Source organism: Leucopleurus acutus, assembly GCF_964270905.1.
Source record: "Leucopleurus acutus genome assembly, chromosome: 4".
Lineage (NCBI taxonomy): Eukaryota > Metazoa > Chordata > Mammalia > Artiodactyla > Delphinidae > Leucopleurus > Leucopleurus acutus.
Genome location: NC_139146.1, coordinates 59,824,602 through 59,848,178, shown reverse-complemented (window position 1 = coordinate 59,848,178; position 23,577 = coordinate 59,824,602).

Here is a 23,577-nt window from a genome sequence, read left to right as displayed (position 1 = left end):
TTTAATGAACAAAGTATGTTTGAGAACCCTAACATTACAGCTTACTGCTTGAAAAGCCCAAAATTGCATTAGCATATTAATAATTCTAAGAAAGCTTGCCTAGAGAAAATTAACTAACTTTGATTAATCATTACTTACCAGATTTCTACTGCTGAACCTTCTTCCCTCAAGTAATATCCATGAACATTCCTAAAACTGAGAATAGTTTGAAAAATTTTGAGAGGAATAGTGCATGCAATCAATAAAAATAAATACTTGTGTCAGATAAACAGGATTAAAATCACAACCATGTCAATTTCTACTTTTATGACTTTGGATAAATCTTTTTGTATTTCTAAATCACACCTGTAACCAACACAACATTGTAAAGCAACTATACTCCAATATAAAATAAAAATTAAAAAAAAATTCCTGACTATCAAGCACTTATATTGATGACAATGATGATGATGACTCATGTCAGTGTTCTTTTTTTTTTTTTTTTTTTTGCGGTACGCGGGCCTCTCACTGTTGTGGCCTCTCCCGTTGTGGAGCACAGGCTCCGGATGCACAGGCCCAGTGGCCATGGCTCATGGGCCCAGCCGCTCCACGGCATGTGGGATCTTCCCGGACCGGGGCACGAACCCGTGTTCCCTGCATCGGCAGTCAGACTCTCAACCACTGCGCCACCAGGGAAGCCCATGTCACTGTTCTTAAAGAAAATGTGTCTTTGCTTCATAATATGTTTTGGGTAGTTTTCATCATTTAGTGTCATAGAAATTTTAAAAACAGTTCATATTTGACAATAATACATCTTTAATTGTATTATTATCATTATTGTTAGAATTAGTATTAATGTTACAACCATTATCATCATCATCATTACTGGTTAATTTAGATTTCCATGTATTTTATCAATTTTGTCTTTCAGGAAATAATAGTTTATGGAAATATTCAAATGTATTAGTAAATAATTGGTAAACTTTTTCTGATAATATTTTTAATTTTTTTTATATGGGTAAATAATATCTCACTTTCATATCTAATTTATAATTTGGCCTACTTGTCCTTTTCATTTTCTTTAACTGTTTTGATTTAATTTCAGAGGTAAGAAACTTAAAGTAACAGTAACTAAAGTGACAGAGCAATGAACTCTCTCTCATAGACAACATTGAGCCATAAGCACTCCAAGGTTTTAATGGCAAGTGCATCATCACAAAAGACTGATTCTGTAATGTATATAATCACATTACCAATTCTCTACCTCTTGGGCAAGAATAACGCCTTAAGCCTTAGACATAATATCCACTTTCCAAACAACAGGAGAAAGTTTTTCATCTGCCTGTTAAAGATATTTTCTAGAAGTTGCACACAGGTTACCTTATCCTATTATCCATAACCTAGTCACATAGCCAAACCTCTCTGTTAGGGAAGCCAGGAAATAGAAACACTATTTTTAAGAGGCATTGTAATATGCCCAGCTAAAAATAATTATTCTATTATTAAAGAAGAAGGGAGAGAGAAAATAGTGGCAACAGCTAGCAGTGTTGGCCAAAACCAGCTGTAAGTTTCAGTCATTATTTTCTTTATTTGCTATATTACAGCTGATTAAGTTCTTAATCTTTATTATTCAACTTATCCATTTTCCTTGAGAGGTGTTGTATCTTTTTCTAAATATTAATATTGACTTTTAAAAACTTTCTTTTTAAAATGTTTATAACAAATAATTTAGGACTATACAGTAGTCTAGTATAGAGCTAGTTTTTATTTATTTATTTATCTATTTATTTTTGGCTGCACTGGGTCTTTGTTGCTGTGCGCAGGGCTTTTCTCTAGTTGTGGCAAGCAGGGGCTACTCTTCATTGCGGTGCGCAGGCTTCTCACTGTGGTGGCTTCTCTTGTTGCGAAGCACAGGCTCTAGGCATGTGGGCTTCAGTAGTTGTGGCTAGTGGGCTGTAGAGCACAGGCTTAGTAGTTGTGGCGCCCAGGCTTAGTTGCTCCGCGGCACGTGGGATCTTCCCGGACCAGGGCTCGAACCCGTGTCCCCTGGATTGGCAGGCAGATTCTTAACCACTGTGGCACCAGTGAAGCCCCTAGAGCTACTTTTTAAATCTATATTCTTTTTACTTTGTTTTTATTCAAAATAATTAAGTCCTTTAGATTTTTCATAAATCCAAATTTACTTAGGACAATGGACTAGTTCTAGCTAGTTAGTTAATAAACGTATATTTAGTTGTCAGGAGTGACACAAAGTAAGGAAAGGAGCATGGACTTGGGTATAAGCTACCCACGATAACATTTTCCATATGTCCCTATTCCTCAATACACGATTTAGTCATTGAATACATGAAACATGAGACATATTTATGGTATGCTGCTGGAAAAAAAATGAGGTTCTCATAAGACATTTTGTCTGAAAGTAACTTCTTAGGATGTTTTCCGAAAAAAAACAAACAAAAAATCCGGTAGGGAACTGGGAAAATAGGACAGGAATAAAAGTAGAACAAATAAAGGGCAATGCAAGGAAAATCCCTCAGAGGATAATTCTGTCCCAATTCCAGAGGGAAAGCTTGGTATGTGACACCTGGAGTCAAGGGGAGTGTTTATACCACCTCTACAGGGTAGTCATTAAGATTGGTAGGGTGGGGGCAGGAATGTGGTCATAAATTCCCAGAAAATTCTGACTCTCTGTGAATGGCTAAGGGGGTTTTGGCAGCCTCAAGCTGATCTCCAACAAAGAAACAGATGCTGGCTAATGGGAGTGAAAGCATGGGTCCCAATGTGCACTAAAACTGTAAAGGGAGATACAGCCAGAGCACTAACAGTGAATACTATATATATTAGGTAATTTCTTAAAATGATCACAAGAGTTATTTCAGGATGATACTGATGATTTTTATTTATGCAAATTTTATTTCCAAATTTCAAGAATAAGTATAAATTGCTTTTTTCTAAACAAAAATTATTTTCTAAGAAAAATATAATAATGTATTCTAGATGCTCTCTATCCTGACTTATGAGCCTACTTTACCATGAAATTCAGTCTTTGAATTATTATAAGTGATCCAATTTAATGTCTACCACTTTAACCTTATGATCACAGAAATAGAATAAAATGCAAAGTGATCTTTATAGCATTTCTCTTTTGACACGTTGTAAAGATGTTCCTTCCAGAGTGATTTGATTTGCTAAAGTTGAATCTCTAGAAACATCTTTCTAGAATCTCTAAAAACATTTGTTCTTTAAAATTCTCTATAGCCAGCACATCCCCTAAGTGGTACTGTTTGAATTCTATGCTAAGCACTGGAAGAAAACTAGTACTAACAAAAACGACAACAACAAATATATACATATATATATATATAAAACAAAAGTACCCGCCACCCAACTACATAAGATAATATGTACACAGTACTTAAAAATATATATGTGTGTCATATTTGTACATAGATATATATTTTTTTCTTTAGTTGTAAACAACAATGAAATGACTGTCTTCTAAAAAGTCCTACTATTCCATCCTTTGTTCTGTTGTAGTGTAACACAAATGTGTGAGAGAAAAAGAGATAATAATAGTTGCCAGCCATATGCTCACAAGTACTCCATGAGAACTAAAATGGTTAAATCAGCAAACCTTTCTCAGACAACATGCACACAATTTGAAGTTGGATCTTCAACCATTTTTTTAAAATCCTTGATACAACCAGAAACATCTTTGCTTTTGAAAACTTGCCAAATTAAAGTTTTACATTTATTTAAAGTTGTCTAGAAATTTCTTCATTTTTAAAGGATGAAATGCACCAATTAATCAATTCAATTCATCTTCTTCTAAGTCAAAATGAAGATATTAATAAACTAGATTTTACCTAATTAAATATTCTTTTACAATCAATAGATGAATTTCATGAATTAAAAAATATGATTAGATCTGTATGAGAAGAATGTGACAGAATATAGAAAATGTTTGTCTTGCTTTCATGTGAGATAACTCAAATTGTCTAAGTGAAGAACAGATGGAATGGCAAAGAGCTTGAGTAAGGAAATGTTACTAATAAATTTATGATTTATTATGTATATATAAATTATATGTAACATTTTAGTTTGTATACATAAAAAAAGGAAATTCCACAGGCATATATTAGAAATACCATGTGAGAAAAATTTATGATTTGTCAACTGATTTGAAGTTATTTGGAATAATGTTGGGGCTTGGAAAGGATGAGCAACAGATACATGGAAATTCATACCTAAGACATAAAAGAATACTTAGAATGACTAAATGTTTGCTTTATTGGTATCTTTACTTCACTCTGAGTTCTTCATTAACTTCAGGTGGCTATATAGATGTTTTTGCCATATCAAGTGGTTTTTTTTCTGTATTTCTGGTGATTTTCTAGTGACAGTAATTTTAAAAGACAATTTTACTTGTTGTATGTGAATGTTGAAATATAACAAATGACTTACGCACTGCCCCAGAGGAAACTATATCTTTAAAAAATCATGTTTAATTAATTTCCTTTGAGAATTATGAACTGTGAAATAGAAGAACAATAGGTAATAGTAAAACTCCTGAAAATTGGCCTCCATAAACCAGTTACTTGTAAAATTGTGAAATTAAATCATCTGACTCATATGCATAAATGATATATAAATGATATAATTCTCCCTGGTGTGTACCCTTGGTAATTGATATGGATCCATGAAAATGTCCCTGGATATACAGAGGAACCAGGGATTTTCAAAAATAGAAATTGTTACTGGAACAGTTTGGAGTTAACGAGTTTACAATTAGTCTGCTTTACCTTTGTTTCTTTTCTGTATAGTTTCTTCTCATAATTATATTACTGTTGTCTAATTTATAATTTAGATTATAGTGCCTCTGTATTTGCTACAAAGTTATTAACTGGAATATAAGTTTATAAGGAAGAAAGGTGAAACTTGAAGATGCTAAAATTATGCAGAAATGGATCATAGCCTGTGAAGCAAAGCATAAATGGTTATAGAACAAGTGGTCTTGGCATGTGTTAAAATTTCTTCCCAGTTCTTTTCAATTATCTGATTAAGTAATAAATAGTATATATTTCCATGTTATATTGGTTAGTCTTATCTTAAAATTATATTATTGAGAAGTTTTCTGTGGAAACAACTGAGGAAATATGTTCTGATGTGTTATTTTTGTATTTATTTATTTATTTTTTTGGCCATGCCGTGTGGCTTGTGGTTCCCAGACCAGGGATTGAAAATGGGCCCTCAGCAGTCAGAGCATTAAGTCCTAACCACTAGACTGCCAGGGAATTCTCAATGTACTTTTTTCTTTATAGGCTTTATAGAGTCATATGATTATACATTTAACTACGTTGGTCATTTATATAGCAAAAATTTAGAATATTTTTGTTGATTTTCAATTATACTTAACACAGACACATGTGCACAAATATATTTGTTTTAAATCTGGAAATTATGAAATAGCAAAGAATAAAATATGTTAAATATTCCACAAAAATGACTCTTCTGAATCTGTGAGTTTAATAACGAAGAATCTAGAGCACTTCTTGACACTTTGCACAAATCAGAGGAACCTTGAAAGCCTTTTAATACTGTGAAAAAATTTACTACAGATATAACAAATAATTTATATTTCCGGATTGGAAAACATCGATTATTTCAACCAAAATGAGTTACTTATTCATATCATTTAAATACTTGATACAAATTGTGCCCAAAAGGTACATTGTTAAAAGTTGAAAGTGTTAAACATTTATATTTCTTATCAGAACATCATTTATATTCTTTTAAAACTCATGTTTGAAATAAAATTAGCAATCATAAATAAGAGAAAAAGACACAACTAGTTTTTACACAATAAAGCAATTGTGTAATTTTACTTTAGTGTCTGTTACACTTGCCTGAGTCTCTATACCTTAATTTTAAATTTAAAATGTTTAGTTACATCAGATAGTCTCCATGGTGCTCACGGGAAGAGCGTTATACCAGAGGGCTCATGTACTATTGAGCATCAGGATTATAGATTGGCCAAACTTGGGTCTAGTGCTTACTTGCAATTTGATCAGTTGTGGCTGAGAATAGTTGATTCCTATGTTACCTACATGCAAGTTATCTTCAAGGAATTCCTTATGAGGACACAGTGGATGAAGAGGGCATTCTAATATCTGGCCTGGAAAATAAAATATTGAATTCAAGTCTATCTAAGAATGTCTGGAGGTTTTTAAGGAGGATCCAATACTGGTATTTTTCATTGAAAGATTGAGTCTTGAATTAAAAGTAAAATTATTGTATGATTTCAAAAGAATTGAGTTTGGTTTAAAGGCAATAAGGCAGGCCAGAGAGGTGTAAGTTATCCGTAACCTTGGTCATGTTATCTAAACACTTTAATCTTACTTCCCTTTTAAATAGGAATTATGGTAGTATATATTTTATAAGGTTGATGTGAAAATTAAAATAATTCATATAAAAACTTGGCCTATAATAAATGTTACATGTTACTTTTGTTGCCTAATAAGGTGGTATATATAGATATAGATATAGATATAGATATAGATAGATATAGATATAGATATAGATAGATATATATATATTTTTTTTTTTCTGTATGTGGGCCTCTCACTGTTGTGGCCTCACCCGTTGCAGAGCACAGGCTCCGGACGTGCAGGCTCAGCGGCCATGGCTCACGGGCCTAGCCGCTCCACGGCATGTGGGATCTTCGGACCGGGGCACGAACCCTTGTCCCCTGCATAGGCAGGCGGACTCTCAACCACTGCACCACCAGGGAAGCCCAAGGTGGTATTTTTTTTAATAATAGTTTCTCATTTGCTGCTTGTTGGTGAATACTTAATTAGCTAGAGCCATAAATTAAAATTTAATAATCAAAATAATGAAAAGAGACAGACTACAGATCAAAATGTGCAAGAAAATATTTTCAGGAAATAAAATGATATTTTTTGATTTAGATCTGTGAAAAAAGCTAATGTTCTACTTGATTGCTAAAAATATATTGAAGATATTTACATATTTAATGAACTTGGAAATCTTTTAAAACAATGTCAACTCAGAGCATTACAGTACTATTATATATAACTTTCTCTATATATACATATGGTATGTAAAATGTAGTATATCCAGCTCTGAGCATTACATATAGTTTAAAGCAGTATGCGAACTGGGGTACCTAAAAGGAAGGTGACCAAAATTATTAGGAAATCATGTTGACTAATCATCATCTTAAAAGAATTGGCTTAAATAATTGAGCCTGTTTAAACTCATGCAAGCTTATATAAATGTTTTACATTCTAGAACAAAGGAGTAGAAATTGCAGTGACGTAGACTTAGACGAAAAGTGAAGCAAAAACTTGCGCACAATTTGAAATGACAGTACAGTGATAACTGTACTGTCCCACATTGAACTACTAGTCACTCAGTTTTCACTCAGTGGTTAGGAAACCATCTGTTAGCTGATTCCATGTTTATGCAAGAATTTGATAATAATAAAACAAAGTTAAACTTGTTTCTCAAATGTGGAGCAATAGTTCCTTGCAGCACCTGTACTAAAAAGGAACAGGCCTCACTTATTGAACTTTCTACCCTCAGTGTTAGAATTAGAATTCATGTTATCACTCTCATGCATATGAATTCCCCCTTTCCAGCTTTAATAGATAGCATGGAATACTTCTGCAATTTTTAGTCTACTTTGCCCACATCAGTCCCAACAGACTTGCTTATTCTGAATGTAATAGCTAGCATTTTAATCAATGAAGAGCGTATTTCACTCTATTCATTATATGACAAATGTGTCTGCCTGTAACTCTTATCCAGTGAAATATCAACAGTTAAAAATGAGAAGAAAATGTTAATTAAATGGTCTTACAGTTCAGTAGACAACCTCACTATATGATATGTGAGAGAACAAGATTGCATTGCTAGCCTTGTTCTTTCTGTTCCTGCACTGCCTACAAATACAAAACGATTCCTGCAATAGATAGGAAACTACAACATAGTTAATCAAATATGTGGTAGAAATTTTAAAGTTGACAACTGGGAAAACTTTATGGGCAACCCCAGAATTAAGATTGGCTTGATAAAGGTCACTACTAGAAGGAAAACAATAGAATTTGAGGAGATGCATGAGGAAAATAATGGTCAATAAGGCAATCAGCATTACTAAGGAGATAATGTACCTGGATGGGGGAACTCAGACAGTTTGGATAAATTACAATTTTTCAGTACCTATGCTGGATGTTTAAAATGTAAATTGGTAATTGAAACAGTGGGAAACATAAGGTGGTGGTTCAGAGATCAGATATCTTATTCAGAATCTGACCCTCCTACTTATTTGTATGTTTGCTTTGGGAAATGTTAGTTAAGACTATCAGTAATAGGGACTTCCCTGGCAGTCCAGTGGTTAAGACTTCACCTTCCAATGCAGGGGGTGCAGGTTCAATCCCTGGTCAGGGAGCTAAGATCCCACATGCCTCAGGGCCAAAAAAACAAAACATAAAGCAGAAACAATATTGTAACAAATTCAATAAAGACTTTAAAAATGGTCCATATCAAAAAAAAAAAAAAATCCTGTTTTACCCCTAGGTTCTTCATGGCATTCTTTTTTTTTCTTAAATTCCATATATATGTGTTAGCATACAGTATTTGTTTCTCTCTTTCTGACTTACTTCACTCTGTATGACAGACTCTAGGTCTATCCACCTCATTACAAATAGCTCAATTTCGTTTCTTTTTATGGCTGAGTAATATTCCATTGTATATATGTGCCACATCTTCTTTATCCATTCATCGGATGATGGACACTTAGGTTGTTTCCATCTCTGGGCTATTGTAAGTAGAGCTGCAATGAACATTTTGGTACATGACTCTTTTTGAATTATGGTTTTCTCAGGGTATATGCCCAGTAGTGGGATTGCTGGGTCATATGGTAGTTCTATTTGTAGTTTTTTAAGGAACCTCCATACTGTTCTCCATAGTGGCTGTACCGATTCACATTCCCACCAGCAGTGCAAGAGTGTTCCCTTTTCTCCACACCCTCTCCAGCATTTATTGTTTCTAGATATTTTGATGATGGCCATTCTGACTGGTGTGAGATGATATCTCATTTTAGTTTTGATTTGCATTTCTCTAATGATTAATGATGTTGAGCATTCTTTCATGTGTTTGTTGGCAGTCTGTATGTCTTCTTTGGAGAAATGTCTATTTAGGTCTTCTGCCCATTTTTGGATTGGGTTGTTTTTTTTTTTTGTTATTAAGCTGCATGAGCTGCTTATAAATTTTGGAGACTTACTAGAGAATGGACTTGAGGATATGGGGAGGAGGGAGGGTAAGCTGTGACAAAGCGAGAGAGAGGCATGGACATATATACACTACCAAACGTAATGTAGATAGCTAGTGGGAAGCAGCCACATAGCACAGGGAGATCAGCTCGGTGCTTTGTGACCGCCTGGAGGGGTGGGATAGGGAGGGTGGGAGGGAGGGAGACGCAAGCAGGAAGAGATATGGGAACATATGTATATATACAGCTGATTCATTTTGTTGTGAAGCAGAAACTAACACACCATTGTATAGCAATTATACTCTAATAAAAAAAATAGGCTAAATATTTATTGGGCACATTGTAAGGCAAGTTACTATAGGAGAAAAAATGTATAATATTTTATAATTGTACAGAAGAAGCTTATAATTTTATAAGGACAGTTAAGATATGATCCCATAAATTTAAAATACTAATATGAGATTTACAAGGTAAAACAATTGATTAATTACAATATTAGTGGCAAAACAAATTATAAATTCAGAGGAATTAGAATTGTAAAAGTAGATGGCCAATTTTGGAGCCAAAAGACAAAGATTTATTGAAGAATGTTGAGTATAAGAAAGATTTTATGAAACTACTCCTCAGGAGATTAGTTTGATAATGATTAGTATAATGAATTAGGAGTAGGGTGGGAGAGGGTGCAGAAGAAAATGTCTTGTTAGAAGGTTAGTGTAGTAATCCAATGGTGAGAAGAAAAGAATCTGAGCTAGTATAGTAGCAATGGGCATTAAAAGGAGGTAACTGATGAAAGATTTTATAGGACTTGGATCAGAGAGGATATAAAGTGTAGACGTTGACTGAGACTTTTAGTTCAGATATCTAGTTAATGATGATGACATTAATAGAAATGGAAAACTTGGGATAGAGAGCTGGACTTCAGGGAAACGCTGACACCTGTATTCAATTAGTTATGAGAAAAAGCAGGGCATTTATAAAATTGTGTCCAGTAAAAAACTGTATCTGTTAGTTTGGAGCTTGGAATAATCACCAGAAGAGCTGGAGATGTAGATTTGGAAATTATTCATATGCTTTCTATGTACCAGGTACTGTTCAAAGTGCTATCTATGTATTAACTTATTATCAATAAAATCTCTTAATAACCCTAAAAATAAAAAAGACTATCAGTAATACTTTTCTTATCTATGAAACATGTAGAATTATATCTGCTTTGCTTTTCTCTCAGGTTTTGGTGATAATCAATGACAATTAAACATTTTAATAATAGGTAAAAGAAATTGGTAATTAGTACGTGAGCATGTGTGTAGTGTGAAATCCATGGTAAATTTTATTTGAACCATGAATCATTTCTCCCAGAGAATGTAAGAGGCCCATGTACATATGATTTATCACATGACTTTAGCAAGAATGTGGATTATCTGAAACCTATTTTGAAAATTCAGTGGGCCCATAAACCCTAAATTAAGAAGTCCCACAAAAGCTGTAGTCTGTATATCAGGAAATTCTTTTCTTTTATCCTCTTTTCTGAACCATTGTTCTGTGTGGGTAAAGTAGAAAAATCTATTTTAGTATTTTACTGGCTGAAAATATCCAAGGTTGCAAGTCAAGGAGGGTGACATTCAACCTTAGATATTTAATAGTTGACTCTTCTCTCAAGATATCTACATATGATTCAATGACCAAACTTTTCATTGAAAGAGAACTGAATGGGTCAGAAGCTATTAAGGGGGAAAATGGTTCTTGGTTATTTTAAACATAAAGTATTTGATACATAAAAAGTCACCTTGATTTTGGGGGGGATACAGAGGCTCACCTTAAAAGAAATAAAGTCCTCCACCAATGCATTTACAACTATATGCTCATTTTTACAAAAAAAATGGAGAATATGTTTACACAGTTTTGGATAGCATTGAGGAGGCAACACCTCAATGGGATCAGATTAATCCTCCCTACCTGAAAACTGAGAAGCTTGTGCATGTTTGCAAAGAACTGCTAAGTGCATTATAATACATGGGACATAGAAAAATACAGCAATTTGAAGGCAGACATTCATTTTGATTTTATTATCTCTATCCACCATTTTCTAAAGTTTTCTGGGCCTCTGCTTTTAGGGAGGAAACTGAGGCTTAGAAAATTTTAGGTGTTCATCCAAGGTCACACATTTATCCTGAGCAAAGAGGTAATTAGAGTCTTACATTTTTATCAGATATTTCAAAACAAGATCACACAGGATTTCTGTGGATGTATATGAATCTCAATACTGAATAGAGTGAATTGCTATGAAACAATAATAGCATTTTAATAGTTTCAAGAGAAATCGTTGACAAACATTGATGTTCCCTTCCTCTCCTATTAGTAATGGCTATTGGAATTCAGAACTGCTCTAATAGACCCAGAATCATGACAGAAGAGAAAAAAATTTTGTTTCCTGATGTCAATGAAGAAATAATACAATATGATAACCAATTAATAGAAAACTAAAAATTTTCCTTACCAACAAATTTAAGTTTTAAATAAAAATGACATGTAGCTTTTGCCATGACAATATTTTACTTTTTTTTCTATTAAGAAAACATTCCTTTAAATTTAGGACAAAAATAAAATACTAACTGGCCAGTCTTGGAAACACACTTAGATATTTCAGAGAGTTTCCTTTAACTTCTGTTATGCTGAAAACTTTCAGAATCTATTTTTAGAGATCAGATGGAAACCACTTTGAAAAGCTCAGCTTGATTAAGAACAGACAACACACATTTAGGGAATAAAAGGAATCACTCACTACTTTTGTGAAATTCTTCAGGGATTTCACTCCAGGTAGACAAATGTGGGAATGGAGTTAAAGAGGATTTTAAACTTAGATGTTTGGAAAGCCTTTGACAAAATTCTTTATAGTACTGTAAGATCAGTGGAAAGGATCAATGAAACTAATAGTAAATTGGCCTACTGTTCTGAACAATGATTTATGGAAAGGAAATAAAGGTACTAGAAATAAGTTTTTGTGGTCCAAGCCAATTTTAAATATTCTGCTTCTTCATAGATCAGAAATAAATCTCCATCATTTTAAAAAATTATAAAATAGACTTTTAAGATATTATATTAGCATTTACTTTGTAATAAATCAAATAACATTGAAGTTTATTATAACACTTAGCTGATGACAAATAGAATGTGACAAATAACAAATATGTAAGTTCAGATTTGGGAATACTTGTTTTTAAATGGTAGTGGATTTTAAGGAAGACATCTTGAGAATATATTGAAACATACATAGAAAATATTAAACAGGTACTAAAAAATGATTACTTGAACCACATGCTTAACATTATCACAAGAATTTTTATTGTGTATCTTCTGTGTGAATACATGAATACCGTTGTTTTTGTTGTTTGAGAAGAAGCAAGGTTGTTTGATTTAAAAATAATCAGAAGTGAAGAACCAATTTACAGGTATTCTATCTGTCTAGTTTAATAGTTTTATTCCAGCAAACATAAGTGTCTAGCATAGAAAGTCCTCAATAAATCTTCGTGAATAAATGAATATATGACCAAATAAAGGGGGTGGAGTAGCTTTAAAATTGAGATGGGTCACTGAAATATCAACCCCTCATGCTAGATTCTCTCCAAGAAGACTGGCTTCATTTTACTTCTCCTTATTTTAGGATGCATAATTATTTTTAAAATGAAGATTTCATTTTGGAAATTAAAGGAGCACATACTCAAATTTTAAAAATAATAAACTTTTGGGCTTCCCTGGTGGCGCAGTGGTTGAGAGTCCACCTGCCGATGCAGGGGACACGGGTTCGTGCCCCGGTCCGGGAAGATCCTACATGCCGCGGAGCGGCTGGGCCCGTGAGCCATGACCGCTGAGCCTGCGCGTCCGGAGCCTGTGCTCCACAACGGGAGAGGCCACAACAGTGAGAGGCCCGCGTACCGCAAAATAAATAAATAAGTAAATAAAATTAAAATTAAAAAAAATATAAGAATAATAAACTTTCATATTTCTAAGCACTGTTTTACAGGAAAAGAGGAGAGTGCTCACTAGCTATGAACTATCACACCCCAATTCCTTGGCACACCCAAATGGCTGGCTTTTTTTTTTTTTGGATACTTGAGTAAACCTAAAATCCCTTCCAAGATTTAGTTTTTGATCAGCAGTGGAGGAAGCATCTCAGGATTCTCAGATAGGGAAGATGAAACATGGTGTCGCTCAGCAGGGTATGGGAAAGAGATCACCACTATGTGTCCAGACTATCGCTAAGAATCTACAAAGAGATGATAGTCTTCGTCCAACACAGCACATACTAAAACTCTATAAAGGAGTTTCAGTATTTGACCAACAACTAAACCATTATTTCATTTTCTATGAGATTTTTTTAGATGTTCCATATTTAGTTATGAGAATATTATTAAAATTATGATATAATAATGACAGTTCTTATTAAATATATTTGGCTCTGAAGCTATACCATACATTGTACACAGCACTCACTTCACATACCTTATCTCATTATTCCCCCAAACAACTCTTTGTAACAGGTTCTTTTATTATCCACATTCAACAGATGAGGAAACTGAGCTAGTAAGCTTTGGAAGTGGGATTTATTTTCAACATCTTTCTAACTATAAGCCCATATTTTAAAACTCTATGGTATATTACCTTGGCATTTCTTCTTAAGAAGTAAGGGGAAATTCGCACCAGTAACATACCAGCTACATGTGAACTGGTATAAACTACACATTTTGATTAACTCTTGAAAGATCTTAATGAAGGATAGTATTGTTTCTAAATAGTTATAGATTTTAAATAGCTTCAAGGGACATCACAGAGGGATTCAGCTTAATCAGAAAATCAAGATGAACTTTGTCATGTTGCTACAAACATAAAACTGCTAGAACAGGGAATGATAATGACACCATACATTATATTTCCTGGGAATTATTAAAAACGAACCTCATAATGTAATGTTAATTTTATTTGTTTCAGATTGAGAGTGTACATTGCTGTTTTCATTCTCTTTCTATTTGTCATTCATTGCTCTTTTTGACACTATTACTACATATGCTATGTATCTATTTTTTTCCATTTCTTTTTCTTTTCCATAAAGTTTAACACAAGTAGAGCCACATTAATTTAGGCAGATTCTATTCACTTTAAAATCACTTCTCTTACTGTCCAGGATATTAGTAGAAATGTAGTATCCTCACATGGAATGGTCTTATTTTCTTTACCTACCCCCAATACTTAAAGATACTAGGGAGGAAGAGAGAAGGTATCAGAACCAGCTTCAGAATAAAACTATAACTGAAAAATTTATCTGCTGAGATTTTCATTTATTCTGATTTCGTTACTCAGGCATTCTTTCCACCCCAATTAAAATCAGGTAGTCATCTAGAATATTTGTTTGCTCATTCATCAATTATTTCATTCATTTTTTAAAAAATTCAAATTGTGTTATTTAAGAGGTTACTTATTCTCTGCACTGTACCATGTGCTGGATATAAAATGATAGACAAAAAGACTTTCATCTCAGGCTGTTTCAGTATTTCTAGATGTTTTCAGTTACTAGCAGGACTCAAGCAGGATTGTTGACCTGATGTTTGCTGATGGTCCTGGTAGCATCTCTCAAAAAAACACTGTGTGTAGTTCAAGAAAAACATAATGAATACTCAAAAATTTTGTTTTGTCTTATGACTATATCGTTACTAACCATATGGCCTATAGAGAAATTTCTAACTACTCCAGCTTCCACTTTTCTTACCTATAAAATACATGTAATAGTTACACTATTGAGATGTTGTTAGAAGTAAAGAAAATAATGCATATCAAAAGTTTTACACTGATAATACACAGAAGACAGTCAATAAATGCATTCATTCAATCACTCACTCACTTATTTAACAAATATCTCTTAAATGCCTACTTAAGTTCAAGGTACTTTGCTGGCTCTAGAAATTCTTTAAAAAGATGAATGTAGTGTGGCATCTGCCCTCCTGGACTCACAGTCTTATTAAGGAGGTGGAGATTCAATATGTAATTATGTGATAAATCATTTAATCTAGATTGTGATAAACGCTAGTGTTAGCTAAAGTGATAGATAACTTAGATTAGGAGATTGGGGTGCTATGGGCTAAAGGTATGGGTCAGAGAAGGTTTCCTTCAGCAGTTAGAAGGAATATAGAGTTACAGAAGATAAAATGTAAGGCAAGACTTGATGGAGGATCCATTTGGCTCTTAGGTAGTATATTAGTCTTCAGTTGCTGCTGTGACAAATGACCACAAACTTAGTGGCTTAAAACAACACAAATGATGATAGATCTGTAGATAGAAGTCTGACACAGATCTCACTGGGCTAAAATCAAGGTGATTGAAGAGAAGCCAGTATGAGCATGTACTAATTAGGAGGCTTTTATACTGGTACACAAAAAATAATGGTAGCCTGGTCTAGGGAGTGTAAGGGACATGAAGAAAATGGTTAGATTTAAAATGTGTTTAAGATGAAGCATCAGCAAATTTCGGTACTTTATTTTTGGGGGGTGAGTGTTGACATGAAAGGGGGTGTTGAGTATGAATCCCATATCTCTAATTTTAGCAGCTGGATAGGGGGAAAGTTTTAACACTGAAATATTGACCACTGGAAATGAATCACAATTTGGAGAGAATATAATAAATTTGAACATGCATATATTGAGTTTGACATGTCAGACCAAATGAAAATGTTATTTGGCAATGAGACATACTGGTCTGGAATCAAGGTTATTACTTGGAAGTTGTCAACATAATGATATCAAATGAAAAACACAGAACTCATTATGGTCCTCTACAAAGGAGGGAACAATTTGAGAGTAGAGAAAGTGTAGATTCCGAAATATCTATCGAACACTTAAAGCATGAATAGAGGAATAAGAGGTGTGAAAAGCTACTAATAGGTTGTAGATTTATAGGATAAAACCTGGAAGTAAATTTTGTTTTTAAAGAGAGAAAATAATCAAGGGTATGAAATGTTTTAAAGTTCAAGAAAGTTAATAAAAACTGAAAAAATCCCTAGTAAATATCTTCCTTCAGGCAGATTCTATGTAACACCTCCTATGAGCCAAATTTTGTGCCAAATACTAGTTACAAAAAGATGAAAAAGGCTTTAAAGCTTTATTTTATTAAATCACAGGCTAATGGGGGGAGTTTATTGAAATGGTTAGTTTAAATATAAAGTGACAACTGAGGTGAAGTTGCGCACATAAAATGTTATGAGAGTACAGAATAAAAGACATATTGCTGAAACTTCTGAAATTCAATAAAATGTAGTTTAGATTAAGAAAAAAGTGGTTTCTAGACAAAAAGATCAGCACTGCTAAGTTTGTAAAGGAACTGTAACTGATTAAAATTGCCAGAAATGAGATTTCCAGATAGACAGAGGTAGGGAATGAGTTTGCATACTTAGGTCACAATATGTAGGACTTTATTCTCAAAACTAAGGAGCTTAAAGTTCATCCTACATGATAGAGAATGATTGACAGATTTGAACAGTTGATGTGAAATGGAATAGTCTAGCTGCAGTGTATAGTTGGCTTTCAGAAGACCCATCATAGCAAGAATACATAGGAGGTTCTTGGCATGATCCTGACACAACAATAGGGGAGCCTCAAAGGAAAACAGAATTTAGAAAGTTTTACAGATGAAAATCAGTAGAATGTGATTAATTACATTTGGAAAGAGGGAAAGGAGAGGTTTAATATGACTCTCAGTTTTCTGAATTGGGCAACAAGGTAGGAGATAGTTACAATCGATGGGGAGGGGAAAAAGGAGATCAAGGTTATTATGCAGTGAAAAATGAGGCCAGTTATAGAAATGTTGACTTAAACATTCCTACAGAAAGACAAGTTAGTATACAAGTTCAGTAGACACATGGACAACAGACTTTCAAGGGAGAAAACAGTGTTTGTGACAAGAATAAATGAGATCACCCAGAGAAAATATATAGTAGGAGAATAATAATGAGTTGAATATAAAAACCCTGATGAACACCAGTGTTCAAATAACTTGTTGGAGGAAAAGATAGACAAGGAAGGAAAGGAGCAAATGATCAGAGAAATAGGAGGAGGATCAGTAAGAAATGGTGTGAAAAAGGTCAACGTAATAGTTTCAGAAAGAGAGAGTGGTCAGCAGTCTTTGCAGTGATATGAGGGGAAAAGAGACAAAAGGGGTACAAAATTCTGAAACATACTATTTCAGTCATCCTTCTGAGAACCTGAATAGACAATTGATTTGTGTTAAATTGACTGTAAAAAAATCTCCTGGAAACTGATGTTTTTATAACCAGTAAGTGCTTCAATTACAATAAACAAGCATGCAAGTTTTCAAGAGAAGAGCATCGAGTGTACTGTTTTGCCAACATTTTATAAGAGAAAGGGATAGGGCCCGAGAGATCTGATCAAGTCTTTGCAGTGAGTAAGGAAGTAGATGAGGCAAAGGTGGTGGGAGTCTTTTACCTAGATCTCAGAAAGACAGGTAGTAAATTGTTTTACAAGATGCAACTAAGGAAAAATCAAGGATTTTGAATCAATGCTATAACAAGCTAGAAAAGAAGCTGAGCAGATGCAGAGATTTACAGTAAGTGATGATAAGTTGTGTTTGAAAAGGAGAAACAACAGGATTCCTTTGAGTTCAATGCTATTATGCTTTTCATTTAATACCCATAAAACAATTGTCAGGAAAGAACCACAATCAATGTTGGCACTAATTTGAGCCCTTGATGTTGGCAGCATCAACGTTGTGATTGATTGAATTAATTCCAGTTAGGCTGTGTTTCTGTGTACTAGTTCATCTTACATTATAATATTGTGCTTCTTATTTTAAATACCATATGGATCTATAAAGTAACTTAGTCAATAGCTGTTCTCATTTAATAAGGAATAAGAGAATAATGATGTGCTTACAAAGATAACAGAGGCATTTGATGAGGATGGGTATCATGTCCTGGGAATCTGCTTCTGAGAAAGTACTTAAAAGACTGTTTCTCAGAAAGGAATAAGAGAGAGGCTGGGGGAGTGATCTCAATAATCCTTATGCAATGAGTCTAAGCTGGAAAGGACAATGTGAGTAAAAGTCAAAAGGATAGAAACCAGGAAAACCCAGAGAGGTAAATTAGAGAATTTCCATGGATATTAGTGAAATTCAAAACTCACATATTTGTGTTCTAAGATGGGTGTCTTTTCTGATACTCTACATTCACTTTTTGAATTTGCATCTTAAAACATTTTTGTAATTATTACTATATTTTAACATAAAAAATGCACTTTTTCAAATGGTATGAGTTAAACAAGGTAAGATTCCTCAAAGCTGTTCCTGCCCTCCTCTTCCATAAATATGTAAACGGCATTACATACACCCAGCTGATTAATACATCTTAGATATGCCCTCATTTTATCTTTTCTACAACCCAATCCAGTAACTCCACTCATGCATTTTTATTCATTCATTAGAAAGCCTACTTTGTACCAGGGACTATCCTAAATCTTGGGAATTCAGCAATGAAAACATAAGTCTCTGTGGTTATACATTTATATTCCAGTAAAAAACTAGCAAACACACAGACACATAAATATCTAAGACATGGCTGGTGATAATAATGATAAACAACTTTTAAAAAGTAATATAAGGATATTGTTGGTTGGGTGGGAGGTGATTTTGACAGTGGTAAGAACAGGTAAAGCTGTTTGCTGAGGTGGTGCTTAAGCGGGGCCTATATTCTGCAGGGGAATAAGTCAGAGAGATATCGGAGGTAAGAACTTTTCAGACAGAAATAAACGTGCAAAGGTTCTGAGGCAGGAGTGTGCCTCATCAGCCAGAAGAAAACGAAGGAAGCCAATGTGGCTGGAGGGACACCATGGTGGTGCGGTAGGCACAAGGTTAATTCAGGTAAGGCATGGCAAGAGGTAAGGACTTGAGATTTTACTGTGTGTGAGAAAGAAAATCATTGAATGATTTTAAGCAGAAAAGTGATATGATTTGAATGATGGTTTTAAAGAACATTCTCTGGTTACTGTATGACAAATTCTAGATGGGCAAGAATAGAAGTAGAGAGTTCAGTTTTGGCCTCTAATGTAATAGTTTTAACATCTTTCCAACAACTTTACATTCAAAGTACCTCCCTATTCTTACTTATTACCAAAATCTCCACACTTACCACCTTGGCTAAAGTAAGCAGTAACCTCTCCCCTGAAATAAAAATCAAATACCTTTTCAGTGAGGTACAAAGGGATATGGTTCCTCTGTTGTATTTATGGATGCTCCTATGTGTGTATGCATGTAGGTAGGTAGATAGGAAACATGAGTTTTCAATTATTTTCTCACAGAGCACCTTAGCTCCAGCCACCTAGGCACTGATTCCCTGCAGGATGATGTGAGGATGTGGTGTCACTTGTACATGCCCATAGGGTTTGTACCACAGGAAAGTAATCTCAAAAATACAAAACTGGAACCTGGCACATCTGTTCCTCCTCCCCTCAGGAGAGAGGAAGAGATACTTTGCAACATAAACAAATCCTCTCTGGGGAGAGGAAGGAACGCCATAACCCTGAAAAGTAAACAGGTGACTCTGATGAGAGATAAGATTTAATATCATCTTGGAGACCTCCATCTTTAGGGTCGTTGTTCTGTTATTCTTTAACCCAGATGTCAATGCTCTTTGCTCAGAAAGCCCTGGCCATGCAGAAATGTGAAAACATTCATGGAGCTTTGTTTCCTGCCTACATCTTTGACTACCTTTCTTCTCTATGCTCCATCCACAACTGCCATACAGCCCCTTGGTTCTGAGGGCCTTTGCCATTGCTGCCCACTGCAGGGGTGCTCTTTCCCTGGGCCTTTCTGTGGCTATCTCCCTGATCTCATTTAGATCTCAGCTCAAAGTCAGCCCTTCAGAGAAGTCAACACTGTTTGCCCAATCTAACAAAACCCTTTCAAAGACTACATTTCCAATCCTGCTATATTATATCACTACCTGAAATTATATTATACATTTTCATTTACTTAATTGTTTGCCAACTCTAACCATGTAAGTTCTATTGTAAAACAATTTTACTGTCATAGTCATATTTATATCCTCATGATTTTGAAATATTAACTGTTATAATGATCAGCTCCAATGTCTGAGTTCTGTCATATGTTAGACAATATACCAGAGTCTGTATATCTGGGTTTTTATACAAATTGTCACCACAAACCTATCAGGATATCAGTGGTGATACAACTTTGCAAAACCAAGAAAATGAATGCTTGAATAACTCTCTTAAGTGAATTGACCAGAATGTGAAAAGTAGGATAATTACTTAGTTATTCTGTTAGGCCATGACGTCCTCTATTAACATTTGATTATACCTTTAAAAATACTCAGATATTTCTCTATCCATTTATCTATGTCTATATTATAATCTCTAATATGTCTGTATCTATCTCTCCCTATAGAGAGATATATAAAAATATAACTTATATGAGATTATCATACAGATGCTATCTTGAGACTTTATTTAATTTTGAGCATTTTTCATACCATTATTATAAAATATACAAAATAACTGCAGAATATTTAATCATTGTTGTGAAACTTAATTTAACAGATATTTTACTTTGATATTTGAGATGTTTTGCACAAATATTCATCCACACCTTTGTTTGGTCCAGTTGCATGAAGACCTAAAATAAACTTGGCTATCAACTTATGCTCCCATACAACTTTTTAATTTTGATTTTTTTTCATTTTGATTTACTTTAGAGCAAAAGCATCAATCAGCAAACATGACCATACCAATCTGTTTGATGGCTATATTTCTCACTTTAATTAATAGTTTAGTGTTATACTTTTATACAGCCTTGAGTGTATTATTCAGATATCTGCCTGCCTTGAGCCAGGGTAGAGAAAAATGCCATTTACTGTGATAGAGAACACAGCACATAGGGTAAAAGAAGATACATCTGACAGAGACCAAAATGGCATTAGACTGGGACCTATTAATTTTGAGATGCCTTAGGGTGGTAAGTGAATACATGGCAAAGGCAGTTTGATATATAATTCTGGAGTTTAGGAGAAAATATGGAACAAAATATACATTTATTAATCATATTGATATTAATTAAAGACATGATAAGCAATAAGCAATCAATAAAATTAAAATATTTTCCATGATTACCCATGGGAAATGCACAGAATAAAAAGACAAATTCTATTACAAAATATTGAGAACACTAACATGTGTGGCATAGAGCTGGCAATAGATAAGCTCAAAGGTGAATAAGAGCAACAGCATGAAAAATAGGGAAAGGCAATGAGAGTGACTTCACAAAACAAGGGAATAGACTATTTCAATATTAATGGAGTATCAGAGAGTGTAGAATATAAAGAGTCAAATTAGATAAGGACTGACAAGTGTCTAATGACCTCAGCTATAAGGATTTCTATACTGATCTTGACCACAGCCATTTCAGTGGATTGAATGAAGTAGATGCTAGACCACAGTGAGTTAAGGAGTAAAGATGAAAAAATAACAAAGTAGTAGAAGTAATTTTTTTCAAAAAATTGCCTGTGAAGAGAGAGACTAATAAACAGAGGAAGGACTTGGGAGTGTCAGAAGAAATGGGGTCCAAAGCAGAGTCAATGAAATAACTTTAAGTTGAAAAAGGGACACTCCTTTTCTAGCAGGAAGGAAGGAAGAACAAATGAATGTGGCACTGAAAATTAAAGACAATGGTATAACAGTCTGAGGCAGGAGAGTATATATAGTAAATACTGTGGGCTGGATTCTATTACTCTATAAACTCAGCATATGATTAAATAAACTTTTTTTTTGACCTTCAGCCAAATAAAGCCCCAAGACATTTATGCATAAACAGCTAAAAAAAAAAAAGTCTACTCTACCCTATCCTTGTGTAGTTGATTTTCTAAACTTCTGTGTTGTGTAATGTAAGAAACATAAAATCACCTGGAGTCAATCAAAGCTGGCTTTCTTCTCTGACTCCAAAGTTTACAGTTTGTGTCTTCCGTAGTGATACAAAGATTCATTGAAAATTAAAATCATATTAGCTACATCCCTTTTTTTGTAAGTGGCCAGATAATATTTTAGGGTTTGCTGATCATATGGTCATTTGCAACTACTCAACTCTTCCATGTTAGTATGAAAGCAATCCTAGAAAATACAGATTAATGGACAAGGTGGAGGTCCAACAAAACTCTGTTTACAAAAACAGGTGACAGACTGGATTGGCCCTCAGGCAGCATTTTGTTAACCCCTGACCTACAACATGATAATTAAAATGAGATCAAATATTCCCACCTTAAATAATGGTGCTTAGCATATAATAGAAGCTCAGGAAATATTAGATATTTTAATATGGTTCACTATATTTGAGCTTTTCAATGTCTTCAGAAAGGGAAACAAGGGGGGGAAATTAACATTTTAAAACCAATTATTTCGAACAGCACATTTCTACTTCTGTTGCAAATGTGTTTCTGATATGCTACAAGATATTGCTCTGGGTTCAATTTCACCCTCATTAAAATAATTAAATGTTATTTTTAACAACTAATATTCATCTATAGCAGTTTTAATTATGCATTTGTTCTTATTTGGGGGCATTAGTATTTATTCATTGAGCCAACCCCAGGAAACTCTCTGTAGTGACTACACAAGACAGCAAGAACTCTCTGTTCATGTTGAATCATCTCGTTTATAGATGGAATGTATGCTTATTTCCTTTATTACTTTTGTTAGTATCATTTTTAACTGGTATCAGGTATTACAGAATGTAAATATGATTGATTTTCTTAATCTCGTTATTTGCAGTCTTTTACTTGAATGAATGATTGATCAGTTTTTTGATTGTAACAAAGTGGATTTTCCATGAAGTTTTTTAATGATTTAATTTTATAAATTAATATTGGTAATTTCTAAAAGCAAATAATAATGGAATATAATTATATTAAGTCAAAGATTAAAGGGAATTTAGCCATTTATAGATTTGGACAAGAATATTACAATTATTTTGGCCGTACAAGTGATGTTTATACCTTACTTATAAAATTAATTTTAAAAATATTTTTTCTAAACCAATATTTTGTACCTTGCTTACAAATGTAGAGCTGGGTGAAAATTAGCCACAGAGGGTTTTCTCTTTGGTTTAAAATTTTTTATGCAAATTTCTAAGTATATGCTAATATTTGGTTTCATCTTAAAGATTTATTTACAATGTCATATTTTATTTTCATTATTTTAGGTATACATCAGGGTTTTTATATTTATTACATATAGTATACCTATATC